We start from the raw sequence: 20,748 nt of genomic DNA on the forward strand, positions 1-20,748 counted from the left end.
GTGGACTTTCCATTGCGTGTGAACTAACTCCAAGACTGCAAAGTGATGTTTTGTTTTTGCTTTATGTGTGAATAAACACGGAAGTTGGATTTAAGAACTGGTAATTTGCCTCTGTACTGCATCCACACACCCTGTCTACCAGAGCGAATCCCCACAAATGGAAAAAATGCACATCACAACATAATCTAACTGTCTAATAATAAGTACCTCGATGAACACCATGGTGTCCAACTTTTTGTGCATTTATTAAGTGTATTGTTGGTTCTGATAATAATCTTTTCAAAGCTACAATTGACATTTACCTTCCTTATTATTTGAGACATGTGAGAAGATGCACTTTCTTCCCAGAAACCTGTAATAATTGGGCATTCCCAAAATACAGTATATGTAGTATAGTAATGTGCTGACTTGATTACAACCTCTCCAACATAGATCGGGGGGAATCTTTATATATTTTAGAGAGCCTGTATGGACTGTAATACCATCTGAAAATTATTTTGGAGTAAGCTTTATGGTGATATGCCCATGATGTGCTGCGCATTGAATTTAAATAGGCTTTTTTCCCTTTTGTCATAGGGATGCTTGTGTTCAATTCTCTCTCCCACTTTCGAATGTGAGAGATGTGTGAATCCAGATAGACCCTATCTAAAAGATGGCATTTTCAATTGTGTTGTCTATACAGCTATCAAAGTCTAAACAGAAAATTGGATGCACATGTCTTGAGTGACACTACTAAGAAGAAAGCTACTTTTTCTCTGACACTGGAGACAAGCATAACAATATGCATTCTCATGATAGAAAACATTAAAGTGGTGAATGTTAGTCCGCATTCTACTTGTCTGTTTAGCTGTTAAGTCATTGACTGTATTTTTTTGAACCCAGAATATATGAATTGTTGTCAGTGATGCTGCCTATCTGTATACACATGTTTCTATCTTCTAAATATAATCAAGATTGTGTAACCACGAGCTTCATCACCGACTGTCTCATACTGTATGCAGCTCAAGTACAGTCAATTGGGTAGCATTAAGTTTTAAAGGCACATACACTACATATAAAACAAGACAAAAACTCTTTGCCATGCTGAGTGACCGTGACGTGGTGCATGAAGGGCTCCGATATTTTCCTGACAGGAATATATTGGCGAAAGTCTCAGCTTTTAATATCTGCATTTATGACTAGCCAGTATAGTCAGTGGCATATCCGTTTGGTGCATTTTTTCTGTGATTTATATGATTGTATTTTCATCCGCACAATGCTCCGTTTTGTGTGGGATGCCCTTGTGGTGCATGTGGACCGCGCCGACATCCTCCACCGTATGCATTTTTTGCTGGGGATAGTCGTTTGCTGCGGTCCACATGCGGTGGGGCTGCTCCCCCAATGAAAAACACGCTACAGTGTTAGGGGTTGAGCAGCTCCTCCAGTATTGGCACTATATTTCTGTGTTTTGTCTTGTTTTATATGTAGTGTATGTGCCTTTACCTGGCATTCAAACACTCTTTTGCACCTGGGGACCTCCATCACATGGTCTGATATGGGTGTGGCTTACAGTCAGGCTTTGTTCACATTGCACTAGTTGTCCTGCTAGGCGTTCGTGTGGAAGCCTGGCTGTGAGCTGGATTACATCACCTTAAGACCTTGTTCACACCATAGTTAGCGTAGTGGTAGGACCCTTTGCCATGCTGAGTGACCGTGACGTGGTGCATGAAGGGCTCCGATATTTTCCTGACAGGAATATATTGGCGAAAGTCTCAGCTTTTAATATCTGCATTTATGACTAGCCAGTATAGTCAGTGGCATAGCCGTTTGGTGCATTTTTTCTGTGATTTATAGCATTAAGTTTTGCATCAGGATGATCTGACTGACCATTGATTTAATATGCACTGTACTGTTAATACTTTCAGGATCATTTAATATGCATTGCAGTGTTCCGGTCATTTCAAGGCTATTTTAATCTTATTACAGTGACCTTCATGCAGAAACCAGCTCTAATGCTTGGTTTCCCTGTTGATCAATCCAACTAGAAAGCTACTTACCAATGCTTTTGCTTTGAGGCCAATGGGAACTTAACATTTGTTTTCTCTCCATCTAAAGATCAAATAGGGATTAGCGTTCAGTCATAATGCGAGCCTAGCGTGATGAGCTGGTTAGTCATCCAGAAAATGTACTGTCTGGTGAAGCTGAATGCAACGATAGCTTAATTCTTGTATAGCAAAATTGTTAGAGACAACTGACATCTATTCTTTAGAATTTCAAAAGGAATTTGCAGCCACACATACAGGGCTGGGAGAAGGTATTTTGGTGCCCTAGGCAGATAAGGCAAATGGCGACCCCCACCCCCAACAAAATGTACCTCTTTCTAATAATACACACCTCAGCTGCTGCAGAACCTTATAATACAGAGGTCAGCTTCTGCAGAACCTCATAATACACCCTGCAACTAGTGCAGAACCTGGATGTCCTTTGGCTACATTCCACACTGATGACCTCTTCATTGTGAACAATGCCCTGCGGAACCAGATGATGAATGCCACACAATTTCAGGCACATTTAAGGGAGGTGAGAGGCACCAAAGTGACACGTCAGACCATTCTAAACTGTGGTCAGCATGGTCTGCATGCTAGATGACCTGCAAGGGTAGCTGATCACATCACTAGGCACAGGTGTTGTATGGGCCAGGGAGCATCTACGCCGGAGGAGGGACCAGTGGTCCTCAATACTGTTTACTGATGAACGGCAATTCACGCTGAGCAGAAATGATGGCCACCAACGATGTTAGAGATGTCAAGGAGAGCACTATGCATCTGCCACTGTTTTCCTTTGGTGGTGTTGGTATTACAATGTGGGTAGGTGTGCCTAGTCAATACAGAACTACGATACACTTTGTGAATGGTACAGTGACAAGCCAATACTACTTGAATAACATTATTAATCCAGTCATTGTGCCTCTGCATGAACAACACAGGCCTAAATTCTTCATGGACGACAATGCGCCAGCTCATGGGAGGTCGCATCATTAGTGAACGGCTGCTGGAGACTGGGGTACCTCAAATGGAGTGGCCTGCACTTTTTCCAGACCTCAATCCCATTGAAAACCTATGGGATCAGTTGAGTTCATGTAGAGGCTCGTAACTCTGTACCCCAGAACCTCAATGACCTGAGGGCCGCCCCTTTAAGAAGAGTGGGATGCCATGCCTTAGCAGACAATAAGTCAACTTGTGAGCAGCATGAGATGCCGTTGTCAAACTGTAATTGATGCTTATTGAGACATGGACATTTTTTATGGGGGTATACCCACCACTGTTGGCTTTTGTTTCAATAAATAGTTTGAGATGAGGAAATCACCATTGCATGCTTCTACTTAAATGCCCTTCTTTTATAATATAATATCACTATAGCATGAACCTTTTACATTTAAAAAAAAATTCTCCTGAAAGCCAAATATCCCTAACTTTCTGCTTTTTGTGAGTAGTGTATGTGTGTGTGTGTGTATATATATATATATATATATATATATATATATATATATAGTAAAAAGAAGAAATTCCGCAGCACTTCCAAGGCGTAAAATGAAAAAATAGTTCTTTATTTACCAGACAGCAACGTTTCGATCCTTCTCTCTGGGATCTTTCTGCTTGAGAAAGATCCCAGAGAGAAGGATCGAAACGTTGCTGTCTGGTAAATAAAGAACTATTTTTTCATTTTACGCCTTGGAAGTGCTGCGGAATTTCTTTTTACTATATGCTTTGGAGGGGGACCGCCTTCATAGCCGCTTGCACTCCGCTGACATCGTTTGTCGCAGTGCGGCTCCTGTTGCCTTTTTTCATATATATATATATATATATATATACAGTACAGACCAAGAGTTTGGACACACCTTCTCATTCAAAGAGGTTTCTTTATTTTCATGACTATGAAGGCATCAAAACTATGAATTAACACATGTGGAATTATATACATAACAAACAAGTGTGAAACAACTGAAAATATGTCATATTCTAGGTTCTTCAAAGTAGCCACCTTTTGCTTTGATTACTGCTTTGCACACTCTTGGCATTCTCTTGATGATCTTCAAGAGATAGTCCCCTGAAATGGTCTTCCAACAGTCTTGAAGGAGTTCCCAGAGATGCTTAGCACTTGTTGGCCCTTTTGCCTTCACTCTGCGGTCCAGCTCACCCCAAACCATCTCGATTGGGTTCAGGTCCGGTGACTGTGGAGGCCAGGTAATCTGGTGAAGCACCCCATCACTCTCCTTCATGGTCAAATAGCCCTTACTTTTAAAGTTTTCCCAATTTTTCGGCTGACTGACTGACCTTCATTTCTTAAAGTAATGATGGCCACTCGTTTTTCTTTACTTAGCTGCTTTTTTCTTGCCATAATACAAATTCTAACAGTCTATTCAGTAGGACTATCAGCTGTGTATCCACCTGACTTCTCCTCAACGCAACTGATGGTCCCAACCCCATTTATAAGGCAAGAAATCCCACTTATTAAACCTGACAGGGCACACCTGTGAAGTGAAAACCTTTTCAGGGGACTACCTCTTGAAGCTCATCAAGAGAATGCCAAGAGTGTGCAAAGCAGTAATCAAAGCAAAAGGTGGCTACTTTGAAGAACCTAGAATATGACATCTTTTAAGTTGTTTCACACTTGTTTGTTATGTATATAATTCCACATGTGTGGATGCCATAGTTTTGATGCCTTCAGTGTGAATCTACAATTTTCATAGTCATGAAAATAAAGAAAACTCTTTGAATGAGAAGGTGTGTCCAAACTTTTGGTCTGTACTGTGTATATATATATATATATATATATATATATATAGTGGGGGTTAAGCTCGGGATCGCCTTTGCTGCTGTCAAAGGACACTTGTCTGTTTCATACAATTCTGACCAGCCACAAAGGTATACGTTTCCAGCTGGCCTGGAGCCAGGTTTATTAAGCAGGTTGCATAAATAAAATAGAACAACAAAAGAAAAATCTTGCCTGTCCGGCACTTACTAAACATCAAAGGTTCCTATCTATCTGCTGGAGGGCTTTTCCCGGCCAGGTCACAAAACAAGGCTTCAGCAACCTAGTACTCACGGTTCGCTCGCTCACACAGACATGCTTTCTGTGTCCCCAGGCAGAGAGAGAGAGACTGACCTCCTGCTCTGTCATATCCCCACCCTCAGAGCTGCTTCATTAATTACCTCACAGGTGAGAGTCTTTCACCTGCTACTTACATAGGAGAGGAATCTTGGGGAAATATACCTCCCTTCCACTACCAATTCAGCATTGGTATCACATATCTTCACCCCCCCCCCTCTGCTCAGGCAAGTGGGTCTGAGCAACTGAAACCAGCAGACCATGCACACGTGACAACGCATCCGCATTTCCTTGCCACTTTCCTGGCCTGTGCTCCACTGTAAGCCTGCAGGGCCAAAAACCATCTTGTCACTCTGCTATTTTTCTCTCTGTTCAGGTTCATCCACTTCAGAGGGGCATGATCAGTGACCAAGCGAAACTTCCGACCCAGCAAGTAGTATTTGAGTGATTCTAAGGCCCACTTGATGGTCAAACACTCCTTCTCTACAACTGCATAGTTCTTCTCATGTTTATTTAGTTTGCGACTCAAATAAAGCACGGGATGCTCCTCTCCATTAACAGTCTCTGACAACACTGCCCCTATTCCTGAGCTGCAAGCATCTGTCTATAAATAAATTTGTGGTACAAAGTCAGGGGTCATCAATACTGGTTGGGAACAAGGAGAGGAATCTTGGAGAAATATACCTCCCTTCCACTACCAATCCAGCATTGTTGTCACAATATATATACTAGCTGAAGGACCAGGCTTCCCATTGGTATATTTGATCTATTTAATTTAATGTTTGTAAGTGTCATTAAAAGTTATCGACAGAATCCACTATAACAGTGACATCTACAGTACCCCACCCCCTTAACAGTGACCTCCACAGCCCCCCACAGTGCTGTGTCTCCTTAAAATGGGATGTCCACAGAAGCCCACTCTCTTAACTTTGACCTTCACAGCAACCTGCCCCTTTAACAGTGAGTTCGACAGCACCCCACCCCCTTGACAGTGACCTCCACAGGGGCCCGCCCCCTTAACAGTGACCTCTATAGCACCCACCACTTAACACTGATCATAGGTTACAGTCCCCTTAACGGTCACCTCCACCATTCCCGACCCCCTTAACACAGACCTCCACAGTGACTTCCCCTTTAACAGTGACTGCCACAGTACCCCACTCCCTTAACAGTGACCTCACAGTACCCCGCTGCCCCTTTATTAGTGGCCTCCAGAGTTCCCTCCTCCCATAACATTGACTTCCACAGCAGCCTGCCCTCTTAACAGTAACATCCACAGCACCCTCCCCTTTAACAGTGACCTCTACTGCAGCCGCCCCTTTATTAGTGACCTCCACAGTGCCCCATCTCCTTGACAGTGATTTACACAATAACTCGTCCCCTTAACAGTGACCTCCACAGAGCTCTGTTCCCTTAAAATGTGACCTCCAGTACACCCCGCCCCTTAACACTGACCTCCGTAGCGGACCGTCCCCTTAACTTTGACCTCCACCGTTCCCTTCTCCCTTAACAGAGACCTCCACAGCAGCACGCCTCTTTAACAGTGACCTCCACAGCAGCCCGCCCTTTTAACAGTGACTTCCACAGCGGCCATCCCTTTATTAGTGACCTGCACAGTATCCCATCTCCATAACAGTAATTTCAATAACAACCTGTACCCTTAACAATGGCCTCTACAGCAATCTTCCCCTTAATACTGACCTCCATAGCGGACCGTCCTCTTAACTGTGACCTCCACAGCAGCCTGCCCCTAGTGTGGCCAGAGGTCCAGTTTTAGGTCAGACAGGCTTTCAGACTCCCTGTTCTCCGTCCTGCACAGGGCCTGGATGGACACAGGGATGTCCTTTTTAACAGCTCACTCTCAGACAGCAGCACTGTGCTGTCTGAGAGTGAGCTGCAGGGAGAAAGTCAACCTCCCTTCCACCCCTGCAGCTGACAGAAGTAGATTTTTACTTTCATTTTTTCAAACCTCGTCGGCTGCGGAGTGAGGGGGTGGCCTAACCGATCAGGGGCGTGGCTTAGCGGAACCCTGGGGGTGGGGTATTTAAGTCCGTCTATTGAGAGTGGCCTGAATGGCCACCATACCTGCCCCTGAACTGTGACCTCTACAGCAATCTGCTCCCTTTACAGTGTCACCCACAGCTCCCTGTCCCTTTAAAGCTGACCTACAGAAGTGAAGCAAAAAATGGAATAGCACCCGATGAAGCATGTTCGGCTCATTCGTAGTCGGGGAGAGCTGAGCATAGGAAGCGACAGAGAGTGTATGGAGTGTAATTGAATATTTTTTTTGCACAAAAACATTTCAGAGACCCAAAAGTTCTTGTAAGGACTATTGTGTGTGACAGCACCAATATATGTTTGTAGAGCAACCTGCACTAAATTGCTCAGTGTTAGGCTACGTCTACACGACGACATTTGTTGCGAGACATTTTGTTGCACTAATGTCGCGTGACAATTTTTATAATGGCAGTCTATGGTGTCGCACTGCAACATGCAACATGCTGCGACTGTGACGCAACAGTCGCAGAAAATCCATTCGAGATGGATTTTTCTGCGACTGTTGCGTCGCAGTTGCAGCATGTTGCATGTTGCAGTGCGACACCATAGACTGCCATTATAAAAATTGTTGCGCGACATTGGTGCAACAAAATGTTGCGCTACAAATGTTGCAGTGTAGTTGTGCCCTATCTGTCGTGCGACTTATTGTCGCGCGACAAATGTTGTCGTGTATACTTAGCCTTAGGGAGAGCTGTGCATAGGAAGGGACAGACAGTGTCGGGAGTGTAATTAAGTCCTTTTAAGGACTATTGTGTGTAACAGCAGCAATATATATTTCTAGGCTGCTGCGGACAGTTAAATTATTCGCGCCACATCGCCTGTGTAAAGTGTGCCCATCCCTAAAATATCAGTGACATCCAGTGTACTTTTTCCGTAGACAGTGTCCGCTGTGGACAGTTAAGTTATCCGCGCCACATCTTCTGTTTAAAGTGTGCACATCCCTAAAATGTCAGTAACTTCTAGTGTACTTTTTCCGTAGACACTGCGAACAGTGACATTACCTGTGGCACCTGTCCTGTATAACATTTCCTCATCACAAATACCTTTGTAAAAAAATTTGCGCATATACTTTCAAGCGTATATCACATTTTACGGTCCATTCACACGTTCGTAGTGTATTGCGGATCCGCAAATTGCGGATCTTCAATACACCTGGCCGGCACCCCCATAGAACTGTCTATTCTTGTCTGCAATTACGGACAAGAATAGAGCATGTTCTATTTTTTTCGGGAGCCGCGGATCGGAAGATCGGGGCCGCGCTCTGGAAATGCGGATGCGGACAGCACACTGTGTTCTCTCCGCATCTCTTCCAGCCCCATAGAGAATGAATGGGTCCGGATTTGTTCCGCAACGTTCTACAGACATGTGAATGGACCCTTAAAATGAAGAAGGCGAGCAGTAAGTGGCCGTGATGCTGAGGTGCACGAAGTGTCTGTGGCCCTGGGCCCCGGAGAAACTGTGCCTGCTGCCAGAGCACAAGAAAAACAATCATCCACGATACCTAGCTTCACATCCCAGCTTGCAGGACAACGCTCGCAAAGTCAGCCCAGTGCGAGCAGGTGGTCAGTTGGATTGCAGCAGATAATGCATCCAGTCGGTTAAGCACCATCCTGTCTTCCACCAAATCCAGTTTCAGTAGCCTGGAATCTGGTCAACAGAATCCTCACCCTGATCCTCCTTTCTCCCACCATGTACAGTCTGGCCAAACAAGAGAAGTAGCCGTTTTTTTAATGCAATTCGACATGAATAAATTTGGATCTAAACAAATTTATGCTCCTGAGGAAGGGGTTTCTGTACACCCCGAAACCCGTCGAGCTGACTTATTGCTTTAAGGATGCCTTGTACAACATTTGGAGTCCACTGGGTCATCTATTTATAGGACTACGAGGAGATCTAATACTCTACAGGCGATCTCGGCAAGGGGGTGTTTATGGCGTGACGGTGTCTTGAGCTCTATCTTGCGCCATCCTCCCTGGTGAAGTGAGTAAAAACTTATGTGGATGTACGCTTTTAATTGAAGTACAATATTGTGCTAGTAGTTTACATTTTTATACATTGTTTGTTACTTTTTGCGTGCATCCATAGAATATTTGCAGTAATAGCACCTCATTTTACCCCATTTTTTACAATATTAATTATTGAAATTAGCATTTCGTGGATTTAACGCAAATTTCAGCATCTTCTCTACATCGCCATTTGCTATCTGGCGCTCCACTGGTCTTTTTATTCACCTTTCTTCTCAAGAAGCATCAAGGAGTGCACTGTACAGACTGTACAGCAACAAAAGATACAATAGATTCAATCTAAATGCTGGCTAAGAACGTAATATTAGGTGTTATAGATTATAAAAGTTAATGCAAACAAAAAACATTTGCCCTCCAAAAATGTTATCAAGCCTTTACTTAGTCATTTTTTTTATTTTTTTTATTGAAGAGGGCAAATTACCTTTTATGCTTTATGTAGCTCCACTGGAGAATCAATTTAGTGCTAGAGAAACTTTGCCATTTTATATAATCTACTATACAGTATTTTGCAGCTATGTCCTTCCTTACTTACTGTATTTGGAGTGCTAATATTAACTGGCACACATTTTGGCGGTTTGTTTGCCAGGGAGAAAGGAAATCAAAGAATAAACAAAATGGGCATCCACCTAGTTATGCTCACCCAAGAATTTGGACAACAAGCTGTAATTATTGGGTATGAAGACTCAGTAAGCACATAGTAATGTGTTTTCTTCTGTGGTACCTTCTACAAGCTTTTCATACACTTCCATCCTTCCATCTTCCATGAACAGCCATCATTGCTCCTGTTTAAAGTGGTGCTTGAAAGTTTGTGAACCCCCTAGAATTTTCTATTTTTCTGCATACATTGACCTAAAACTTCATCATATTTTCCTAAAGATAGTTAGAAATAACCAAATTAACAAATGAATCAAATATTAGACATATTAGAATTATATATTGAGAAAAATAAAAATCACATATTTATGAGTGGCAAAAGTATGTGAAACTTTTGAATTAGCAGATGTTTGAAGAGGAATTTACTGGTGTTTTAAATCAATTGGAAGGGCAACCAGGTGTGTGTGGGCAACCTGTTATATTTGCAGGTATCTATCAAAGTCTGATCTTCACAAGACTTGTTTGATGTTTGTGGAAGTGTATCGTGGCAGGAACAAAGGAGATTTTTGAGGACCTCAGAATTTTTTTTTTTATGCTTATCAAATGGAAAAGGTTAAAAAAAACATATCTAAGGAGTTTAGACTTCACCAATCCAGTCAGACTGATAGTGTATAAATTGAGGAAACTGAAGACAATAGGAGTGGTCAACCAACAAAAATCACCAAGACATGTAATAATCTATGCAATCACAAATGAACCCAGCATAACCTCTAAGAAACTAAAGACCTGTTTCACATTAGAGTGCCTTGAAAGTTTTTGCGCCTCTTGAACTTTTCCACAATTTATCATGTTACACCCACAAGTTTAAAGTGAATCTGTCATCAACTTTATGCCGACCATGCTGAGGGCAGTATAAAATAGTGACAGAAATGCTGATTTCAGCGGTGTGTCACACATCAGCTAAAAGTAGGTGGTTGCCGAGAACCGGCATCATAATCATTGCAGCCCAGGCCTTGAAAATAGTCAAATCTACCTGAGAAGAGTCATGGGTATTCATGGTTATTATTAGTCTCCTGCACTCTCATCCACTCTCATCCATCTGCTGATGATTGGCAGTTCTCTCCTAGAGAGAAAGGGAGAAAACTAGGTAGAATCATCAGCAGGTGGGCACAGAGAGCAGGAATTCATGAATAACCATGACTCTTCTCAGGTAGATTTGACTCCTTTCAAGCCCTGGGCTGCAATAATTATGATGCTGGTTCTCGGCAACCACTTACTTTTAGTTGATGTGTGACACACGGCTGAAATGAGCATTTCTGTCCCTACTTTATACTGCCCTCAGTAATGTCAGCATAAAATTGATGACAGGTTCCCTTTAAGAATTTTATTTGGATTTTATGTGATAGACAACACAAAGAAGCAAATATGTGTGAAGTGAAAAGAACGTAATGCATAGTATTCAAAATAATTTATAAAACAAAATTTCAAAAGTGTCGCATGCATTTGTATTTAGTCAATACAATACTTTGTAGAACCACATTTCGCTGCAATTATAGCTACAAGTTTTTTCGGGTATGTCTACCAGCTTTGCACATCTAGAGGCTGAAATTTTTGCCCCTTCCTCCTTTGCAAAAAAGCTCAAGCTCAGTCATATGGAAAATTACAAGGAGTATGAATACTAGTGTTGATTGAGCACCAAAGTGCTCGGGTGCTCTGGCTGAACACATCGGGATGCTCGGGTGCTCTACCGAGCACCCGAGTGTAATGGAAGTCAATGAGAGAACCCGAGCATTAAACCAGGCACCCCCTGCTCTGAAGAGGGGAGGGTGCCTGGTTTATAGGAAAAGGTCAGAAATTGATACCACCAAAATGGTTTGGGAACAGCTTGGGGAAGATGTCTGGATGCATCTTGGACTCCTAGGTCGCTGCTGGGAACCATGTTGTCCGAGTAGTACGTCACTTTTACAGACTGACATTAATATGCACAAAACCGAAAAAAAAAAAAAATTATGTTAAGAAACATTCTTTCCTGTATATTTACTTGTATATAAAGTGCTGCCAGAAATTACAAGAAAGAGGCACTTCGATACAACCTGTATATCACATAATGGAGGGTCTGCACTCCAAAACACCCTTTGTTACACATAAAGGAGGGCATCCTAAACACCCTTCAAAAATTATGATTGATGGCCTGCTGGTGACCATCTAAAACATTAGGAGCAAGGGCCTGCTGATCTGACCATCTAAAACATTAGGGGCGAGGGCCTGCTGCCGCATTGGTGATTCTAGATAACCTCTGGGCGATTGCACGTCCCCGTGATGGTGACGATCCATTTGGATGTCTGCCCTATCAACTTTCGATGTTCTTTTCTGTGCCTACCATGGTGATCACGGATAACGGGGAATCAGGGTTCGATGCCAGAGAGGGAGCCTGAATAAGGGCTACCACATGTTGTTGCCTTCACCTTTTTTTTTCCTAATTGTGAACCACCCAAAGAGGGTGGGACAAGTTATTAAAACACAAGCGTCCAAGGAAGGCAGCAGGCGCGCGGCAATTACCTACTCCTGACTCGGGGAGGTAGTGACGATAAATAACAATACAGCACTCTTAGGAGGCCCTGTTATTGGAATAAGTACACTTTCCGATAACAAGGATCTATTGGAGGGCAAGTCTGCTGCCAGCAGACAACTTGCTCCCGGCCTCCACAACATTCACCCAGTGTTTCATCATGGTGAGGATTGTGTTGACCAAACTCTTGGCTACTGAGACTGGACTTTTAGGTGAGGGCCTGTTGCCGCTTTGTTGACTCTAGATAACTTCTAGATGATTACACGTCCCTGTGATGATCAATTTGGATGTCTGCCCTATAAACTTTGGAGCAATTTTTCAACAAGGATCTTCTGGTATTGCACCGTTTTGCTCATCCTCTCCACATGAGGAATGAGAGATGAGAAGTTCTCTTTGTAGCGGAGGTCGAGAAGGGTGAACACCGAGTAATCCATGTTGTCTAAAATGCGTATAACACACGGGTCGCGGGAAAGGCAGCCTAACATGAAGTCAGCCATTTGTGCCAGAGTACCAACAGGCAAGACTTTGCTGTCGTTATGGGGAGGATCACTCTCAATCTCCTCATCCTCTTCCTTCTCTTATGCCAACCCATGCTGAACAGATGGAAATAAACTTCCATGGGTACTACCCTCTGTAACGGAGGCAACCGTCTCCTGCTGCTCCTCCTCCTCTTCATCGTCCAATTCGCGCTGAGAAGACGGACGGAGGGTGGTCTGGCTATTACCCTGTGTAATGTCTTCTTCCCCCGTTTCCACCTCTTCCACATGCAAAGCGTCATCCTTAATTGTGAGCAGCGAGCGTTTGAGTAGACACTGAAGTGGGATGGTTAAGCTGATAAAAGCGTTATCGCCGCTAACCATCCATGTTGATTCCTCAAAGATTTTTAAAACCTCATAGGTCAGACATCCATGCCCACTCCTCGCTTCTGAATGGCGGAAGCTGACTGGAAAGGCGAAAACCATGTTGCAGCTGGTATTCCACTACTGCCCTCTGCTGCTCACAAAGCCTGGCCAACATGTGAAACGTGGAGTTCCAGCGCATGCTCACGTCGCACAACAGCCAGTGAGCTTGCCAGTTATAGTGCTGCTGCAGCGTTGACAGGCCGACTGAAGCTGTTGATGACTTGCGGAAATGGGCACACACGCGGCACACCTTCACCAGTAGCTCAGGCAAATTGAGGTAGGTTTTGAGAAACCACTGAACCACTAAGTTTAAGATGTGGGCTAGGCATGGGATGTATGTAAGCCTGCTGAGCTCCAAAGCCGCCACCAAGTTACGGCCATTATCACACACAACAATGCCTGGTTGTAGGTTGAGTGGCGAGAGCCACAACTCAGTCTGGTTTCTTATCCCCTGCAACAGCTCTGTGGCGGTGTGCTGTTTGTCCCCTAAGCATATCAGCTTCAGCACGGCATGTTGACGCTTCCCCACTGCAGTGCTACACTGCTTCCAGCTACCGGCTGATGGCTGACTGGTGCTGCATGCGGATAAGGCCTCATGCACACGACAGATCAGTTTTTTTTTTGCGGATAGGATGAGGACCCATTCATTTCAACGAGTCAGCAAAAAAATGCTGATAGTTGATCCATTTGTGTTCCGCGTCCGTTGTTCGTGTTTCCCTTAAGCAAAAAAAAATAGTGCATGTCCCACTTTTTTCACATTTACGGACAAGGATAGGCATTTATTACATGGGATCTGTGGATCTGAGGGGTAAAGTGGGGGTTGGAGCCACTAACGTAGGTGCTGGTGGAAACCCTGATGGAATTAGGGCCCGCAATCCTCGGCGTCGGTAGCACCTGTGCCATCCCAGGGAACGACCCGCTCCCGGCCTCCACAATGTTCACCCAGTGTGCCGTCAGGGAAATGTAGTGTCCCTGGCCAAATGCACTTCTCCATGTGTCCGTGGTTAAGTGGACCTTCCCAGTAACTGCGTTGGTCAGGGCACGTGTGACGTTTCGGGCGGGCACGGCACACCTTGAAAAAAAGTGGCGGCTGGTGACAGAGTACCGCGGGACGGCCGCCGACATCAGGCTGCGGAAGGCCTCAGTGTCCACAAGCCTAAATGGAAACATTTCCAGGGCCAGTAATTTTGAAAGGTGCGCATTTAGTGATATGGCCTGTGGGTGGGTGCCTTGGTATTTGTGCTTGCGTTCAAATGCCTGGGGTAATTACATTTGGATGCTGCGCTGGGACAGGGAAGTGGAGGTGGTCGCTGATGGTGCTTGCAAAGGTCTAGGTGCAGGGCAGGAGGCATCCTCACCTACACCTTCGACAGGCCATTAGCCAGCACGTACCATAGGGAAAGAGGAGACAGTGGTGTGACTGGCAGACACAGATTGTGGACCCAGGCATTCGTCCCACTTATTACGGTGCTTGGATGCCATGTGGTGTATCATGCTGGTGGTGGGGAGGTTGCTAGTGTTCCTGCTCTGGCTCATTTTGGTGTGGCACAGGTTGCAAACTACTATTCTTTTGTTGTCCGCACTTTCCTCAAAAAAGCGCTATACTGCGGAACACCTATCCCTTGGCAAGGGAGATTTATGCAAAGGGTGCTCCGTGGAACAGTTGCAGGTCTGTTTGGTGTGGCCCGCCTTCTCTCTTTTGCACCCCACTGCCTCTTCCAGCCTGTTGCAGTGCTGCAGATCCTTCCCCCTCTGTACTGCTGTCCTCGCTAGGCTTTCCACCTTCCCGGGTTGGGTCAGTGACCTCATCGTCCACCACCTCCTCTTCCACTTCCTCACTCTGATCATCCTCTTGATTTGTTGACCTAACCACAACCTCAGTGATTGACAACTGTGTCTCATCCTCATCAACCTCTTGAGACAGTAATTGTGGTTGACTCATTGGCAACTGTGTCTCATCATCATCTACCTCATTAAACACTAATTGCCGTTCCCCACCGTCATGTTCTTGTGACTGTAGATGCTCAAGAGGTTGGGAATCAGGGCACAAGATCTCATGTCCCTCTTCAAGCGTGCTTGGCGAGAGGGCCAAATCAAGTAATGGCAATGAAAAGAGCTCCTCGGAATTTCCGAATGTGGGATCACTTGTTTGGCCAGACTCTCCATGGTGGGAGGAAGGAGGATCAGGGAGAGGATTCTGTTGACCAGACTCTTGGCTACTGAGACTGGACTTGGTGGAAGACAGGGTGGTGCTTAACCAACTGCAAGCATTATCTACTGCAATCCAACCGACCACCTGGTCGCACTGGTCTGACTTCAAGAGTTTTGTCCTGCAATGCCCTGAAAACTGGGACATGAAGCTAGGCATCGTGGATAAATGTTTTTCTTGTGCTCTGGCAGCAGGCACAGTTTCAACGTGCCCAGGGCCACGGCCTCTGCATGAACCATCAGCATCACGGCCACTTCCCTGTCTCTTACTGCTCGCCTTCTTCATATTAAATGTTACATGCAAGCTTGACACAGAAGATGTGGCACGGCTGTCACAGTTCACAGCAAGCATAGTATATGGAAAAAGTACGTAGAAGTATGGAAAAAGGAAAATAGATTTCACTTATATTTTTCCTATCTCTGGCCCTGAAACACAGAAGGTATTGGACACGTATAGGCGCGGCAGACGCCGCATTTGTGTGAGGGGAGGCGCCAGCAGGACTACAAAAGGTAGGAGCAGCGAGCTCCCGAGTGACTCGGTCTTCAGCACAGCTGACGTCACTTCCGGGTTTCTCCTGCTCCTATTCTTGCTCCGGCGTCGGCGTGGTTTGCGATCCCCCGATACTTCCTCCGGTGGGTAAGTATAGGGCCGGCAATCAAAGCGAGGGACCGTACATCGGTACGCACGGAGGGTAAGTGGGGCAGGGGGGCGGCACGGCACAGACACCAGCAGACACATCGTCATACTCACCAGCAGCAGCCGGACCACTGGCACGCACGCCCGGTCCTTGCGGCGCATCGGCCGCCTCCTCACATGTGTTTCTTTCAACAGGTTGTTGCTAAGTGGCAATTCGGCAGCCCCATCAAAGCAGCGCTATTGTGGGTGTGTGAAAGGTATGGTCTGGGGTTGGTAGGGCCGTGGCACCGCAGATATGAGAGGCTCATCAAGCGCATTTTTTCATTACAGGGCGCCTGCTCAGGGATAATTGAAGGTAAAGAAAAAAAATAAAAAATAAAATAAGTGGTTGTAACTGATGGGAGAGAGGGGGTAGGGGGGGGGAAGAAGTGTCAGTGACGTGACATTCCTGCTGCATGATAGTTGGGCAAAAGACAAATCTATGAGGGGCAGTATGGCCTGGGTGCCCCCCTCATTGCTGGGGCAATAGTCTCGTAGCTTTAGGCTCACGTGTCTGTCCTCTGAGTATACGCCTCACGCACGTGCGCAGATCCGTCACGCCTTCGGATCCAAAGGTTAAAGCCCTGTCACGTCTTCAGGCACCAGTAGTCCTTTACGCACGCAGGACACGACTTAAGTCCTGTCACGACTACAGGCAAGCATCAGTTCCACACGGTCTTGGACACAAATTAAGCCCTGTCACGTCTACAGGCAGACTCGGTCCTTCACGCCCAAGGACTCCGCTAAAGTCCTGTCACGACTACAGGCGCGTACGTGCATGTGTGTATGTATATATATGTATATATGCGTAGGGGGTTACGTATGTGTGTATATATATATGTATGTATGTATATATGTGCATGTATAAAAAAAAAATAAAAAAAAAACTTCATTCATGCATCAACTCATGTCACGTCGCATCCATTTCAGCCATACAAGGGTCACTCCAGTCACGAGGTTACAGGGCACGCATTGCATTCAATGTCACCATCTAGTCTGGGTGCACGGTTAGAATCCCACAGGTGATTAGTTCCGGGTACACTAGTGCATGCAGGAGGACACTTTGGGCAACAGGGCCTTCATGTCTTCACAATATCTTAGATGGAACCAGCACAGGACCAGAGGAGCCAAGGCACGGTCGATTCCCAGAGAAGTCTCGACCTGATGTCTGACAGGGAGCACTCCCACTCCCTCAGAGCCTGGACCATTCCAAAACTATCGGCCGAGCTCCTGCGTAGAGGCATCCCCTTTCCCGCATCAGCCAGGAAGGCAGAACTGTATCGTCTCCTCCAGGCGGATTCGGGCCCCAGCCAAGACGTGGTTACAATGAATACCATTCAAACTTCTATCAGTCAGCTGCACGCTGTCATAAATAACATGGCCTCATCCATGTCCAGCTTTCAGACCAGACTTGAAGTTGTTGAAAGCAGGGCTTCCAATCCCATTGACGACAGCCAGGGTCCGGTGGTTCCATCTACTTCCGCCGGCTTGGGCGTCCACACCCCACCCGTTTTCCCCAGCATATCCCCGTCTCACTTCATTCCTGCCACTCTGAGGAAGGACATCCTCGAGGGTAAGGACATCAATTTAGCCTCTTTACTTATTGCCACCCACGAAGTCCCTGACAACAAAACGATCGCATGCGGCGAAGTGTCAGTAATACTGAAATCCAAAGACAACCGATTAAACAGGAAGCTCAGTGTCATCGAATTTGTTCTGGCATTTAGCCTATACAGAGACGTCATTTGTACGGTATCCCCAACACGCAGAGAGGAGTTGGATCTGTACCTCTATAAGGTTGCGGAACTGGGTCACAAGTACGGGGGCACTGCCTTCTATGAATATCACCGTTCATTCTCCGCCAAAGCGGCTGCAATGCTTACCCAGTTCCGGCATACTGTAGATTGGGCAGTCGTGGACACTGAGCTGTTCTGTCGGCACTTCGCCGGGCAGAAGTCACCAGCATGCGTCAATTGTGGGTCTTATTCCCACGCAGAAGAATGGTGCACCAATGCCAGCACGCGACTCGACGTTCCCATCCCAAAAAACGCCCCGGAGGCATTTCCGTCTAAAGCAGGCACGGGGGTGGACAAGTTAGGTCGGCCCATCAGATACTTGGGGAAGTCGCAGATATGCAACAATTTTAATGCTGGCAGCTGTTTCTACAATCAGTGCCGCCTGTTGCATCTGTGCGCAAATTGCTACAGGGCACATCCCCGCATTGCTTGCCCACAAAAAGGTCACAACCCCGCATGACTAAGCAGGGTAAACATCGATATGCTCGCGTGTCACCTGGCAGGTCATCCTGACCTAGCTTGGGTCAGTTTTGTCATCAATGGCTGTTCATCAGGGTTTCATACAGGACAGGTCGCCATTCCCCAGGCTCCGTTTGAATGTAGGAACCTCCAATCTGCATTAAACAACCCTGAGGTAGTGTCTCAGCTGATCCAGGCCGAACTAGCCAAGGGATACCTCATCGGTCCATTCTCCATACCCCCGTTTGAAACCTTCAGGATCAACCCCATAGGGGTAGTCACCGGGAAATTTAATAATAAACAAAGATTGATCTACGACTTGTCAGCACCCCATTCTTTATCCACACCTAGTCTTAACTCGCTCATTCCAGCTGAAGAGTTCACCATGAAATATTCCTCCATAGACGAAGCCATCCAGGTTATTCTGTCCTTGGGTGAACTGGCGTGGCTATCCAAAGCGGACATAACGGACGCCTTCAAACTCCTTCCCATAGCTCCGCAGTTATGGCAATGGCACGGGGTTAAATGGGAGGGCTGTTATTATTTCGCCAACAAATTAACATTCGGGTCGAGATCCAGTCCATGGCTTTTCGATCAATTCGCCAGGGGCCTACACTGGATCTTGCAGCACAAATTCCACGCTTTTCACGTAATACATTACTTAGACGATTTCCTGTTGATTGAACCCCCTTCACGACCACCGGTAGACCTTAATACTCTGATGCAAGTTTTTAGGGAACTCCAAGTACCAGTGGCTGATAACAAAACAGATGGGCCCAGCACTAGGATCACCTTCTTAGGAATCCAGCTAGACACCGCGTCTGGTCAGGCCAGTCTACCAGCAGATAAGCTGTCTAGAATAAAAGCGGCGGTGCGCAACTTGCTTCAAGGGGAGGTCACGTCCAGGGTCAATCTGCAAAGCGTTCTGGGGATGCTCAATTTCGCTATGAGGATCATTCCCCAGGGCAGATCCTTCATCTCCAGACTCCTGCGCTTGTTGCCCGAGGCAGCGGAGCAGAACTCGATCATTCATCTCGACCACCAGGCCAAGGCAGATCTCGTCATGTGGGATCGGTTTCTGTCACACTGGAACGGAGTCTCTTTGTTCATCCCCAAGGTCTCTAACAATTCCCCTGTCGTACACACAGACGCTTCATCTTCGGTTGGGTTTGCGGCTATTTATGGGGAGCACTGGATAGCTAGCGCTTGGCCGGCAGAGGTATCCCGCATACCGGGGTTTTCAGGCTCATCACCTCTATTCGAGATTTATCCCATAGTCGCTGCTGCACAGACCTGGGGCAGCCAGTGGTCCAACAAGACGGTACTAATCATATCCGATAACATGGTAGTGGTCGATCTTGTCAACAAAGGGAGATCGGCATCCGCGCAGGTCATGGCCTTTCTAAGGCGCTTCGTGTGGTTGGCGTTAAAACATCATTTCAACTACGAAATAGCGCACATTGCTGGGAAGGCTAATCTGGCCGCCGACGCGCTGTCAAGACTTAACATGCAATCTTTCTTCCAGGTTTCTCCAGACGCAGACCCATGCCCGACTCCAACACCAGCTTACAGCCTCCTCCACATGGATTGAGGCAGCACTTGGAAGTGGCTAGGTCACTCATCAATCAGTCCCTGTCGAAAAACACGCAGAGGAATTATAACACCGCCTGGGGACATTTCAGCACGTTCAAACACTTATTTCCACAGGCTCACTTAGATCATGTGTCTTACATCCTAGCATTTATAGCATACTGCCATAAGACTCTTAAATTATCCCACAGCACCATCAAACTATACTTAACTGGCATCCAGCATTTCTGGTACAGCATGTACCCCGACAGACCATCGTTATTTTTGGCACACCCCATTAAAGCCATCCTCAAGGGTATTCAATACACTACGGTCAGACCCAAGGCTTCACGGGAACCCATCACTGGGGAAATCTTCAAATCCCTGTCGCACATGTTAGATAACGAGCCTTTCGGACACCATACCAGTCTACTCATAAAAACTGCAATGTATCTCAGCTTCTATGGTTTCCTACGCCCAGGCGAGTTCACCTGCCCAGGCTCCTCCCCCGGGTACCTCCAGAAGGGACATCTTGTCCAGGTAGGTTCCGCCTTCTCACTCACCCTGCCGCATTCCAAGACGGCGCGGCCGGGGGAAACCGTAGAGGTGAGATATTTCCCCACCAGCAATGCCTGGTGCCCGGTAGCGGTCCTACGGGCATGGACGGACACCATCCTTCAGGCCCCGGCCCAATCTCCCCTACTAGCGCTCGGCTCCGTGCCACTCAGCATTCAAGTCTTCTTAAAGCACATACGGATCCTCCTCTCCAAGGGTAAGGTAAACCCGCAATCAATCACAGGGCATT

Source organism: Bufo bufo, chromosome 4, assembly GCF_905171765.1.
Source record: "Bufo bufo chromosome 4, aBufBuf1.1, whole genome shotgun sequence".
Classification (NCBI taxonomy): Eukaryota; Metazoa; Chordata; class Amphibia; order Anura; family Bufonidae; genus Bufo; species Bufo bufo.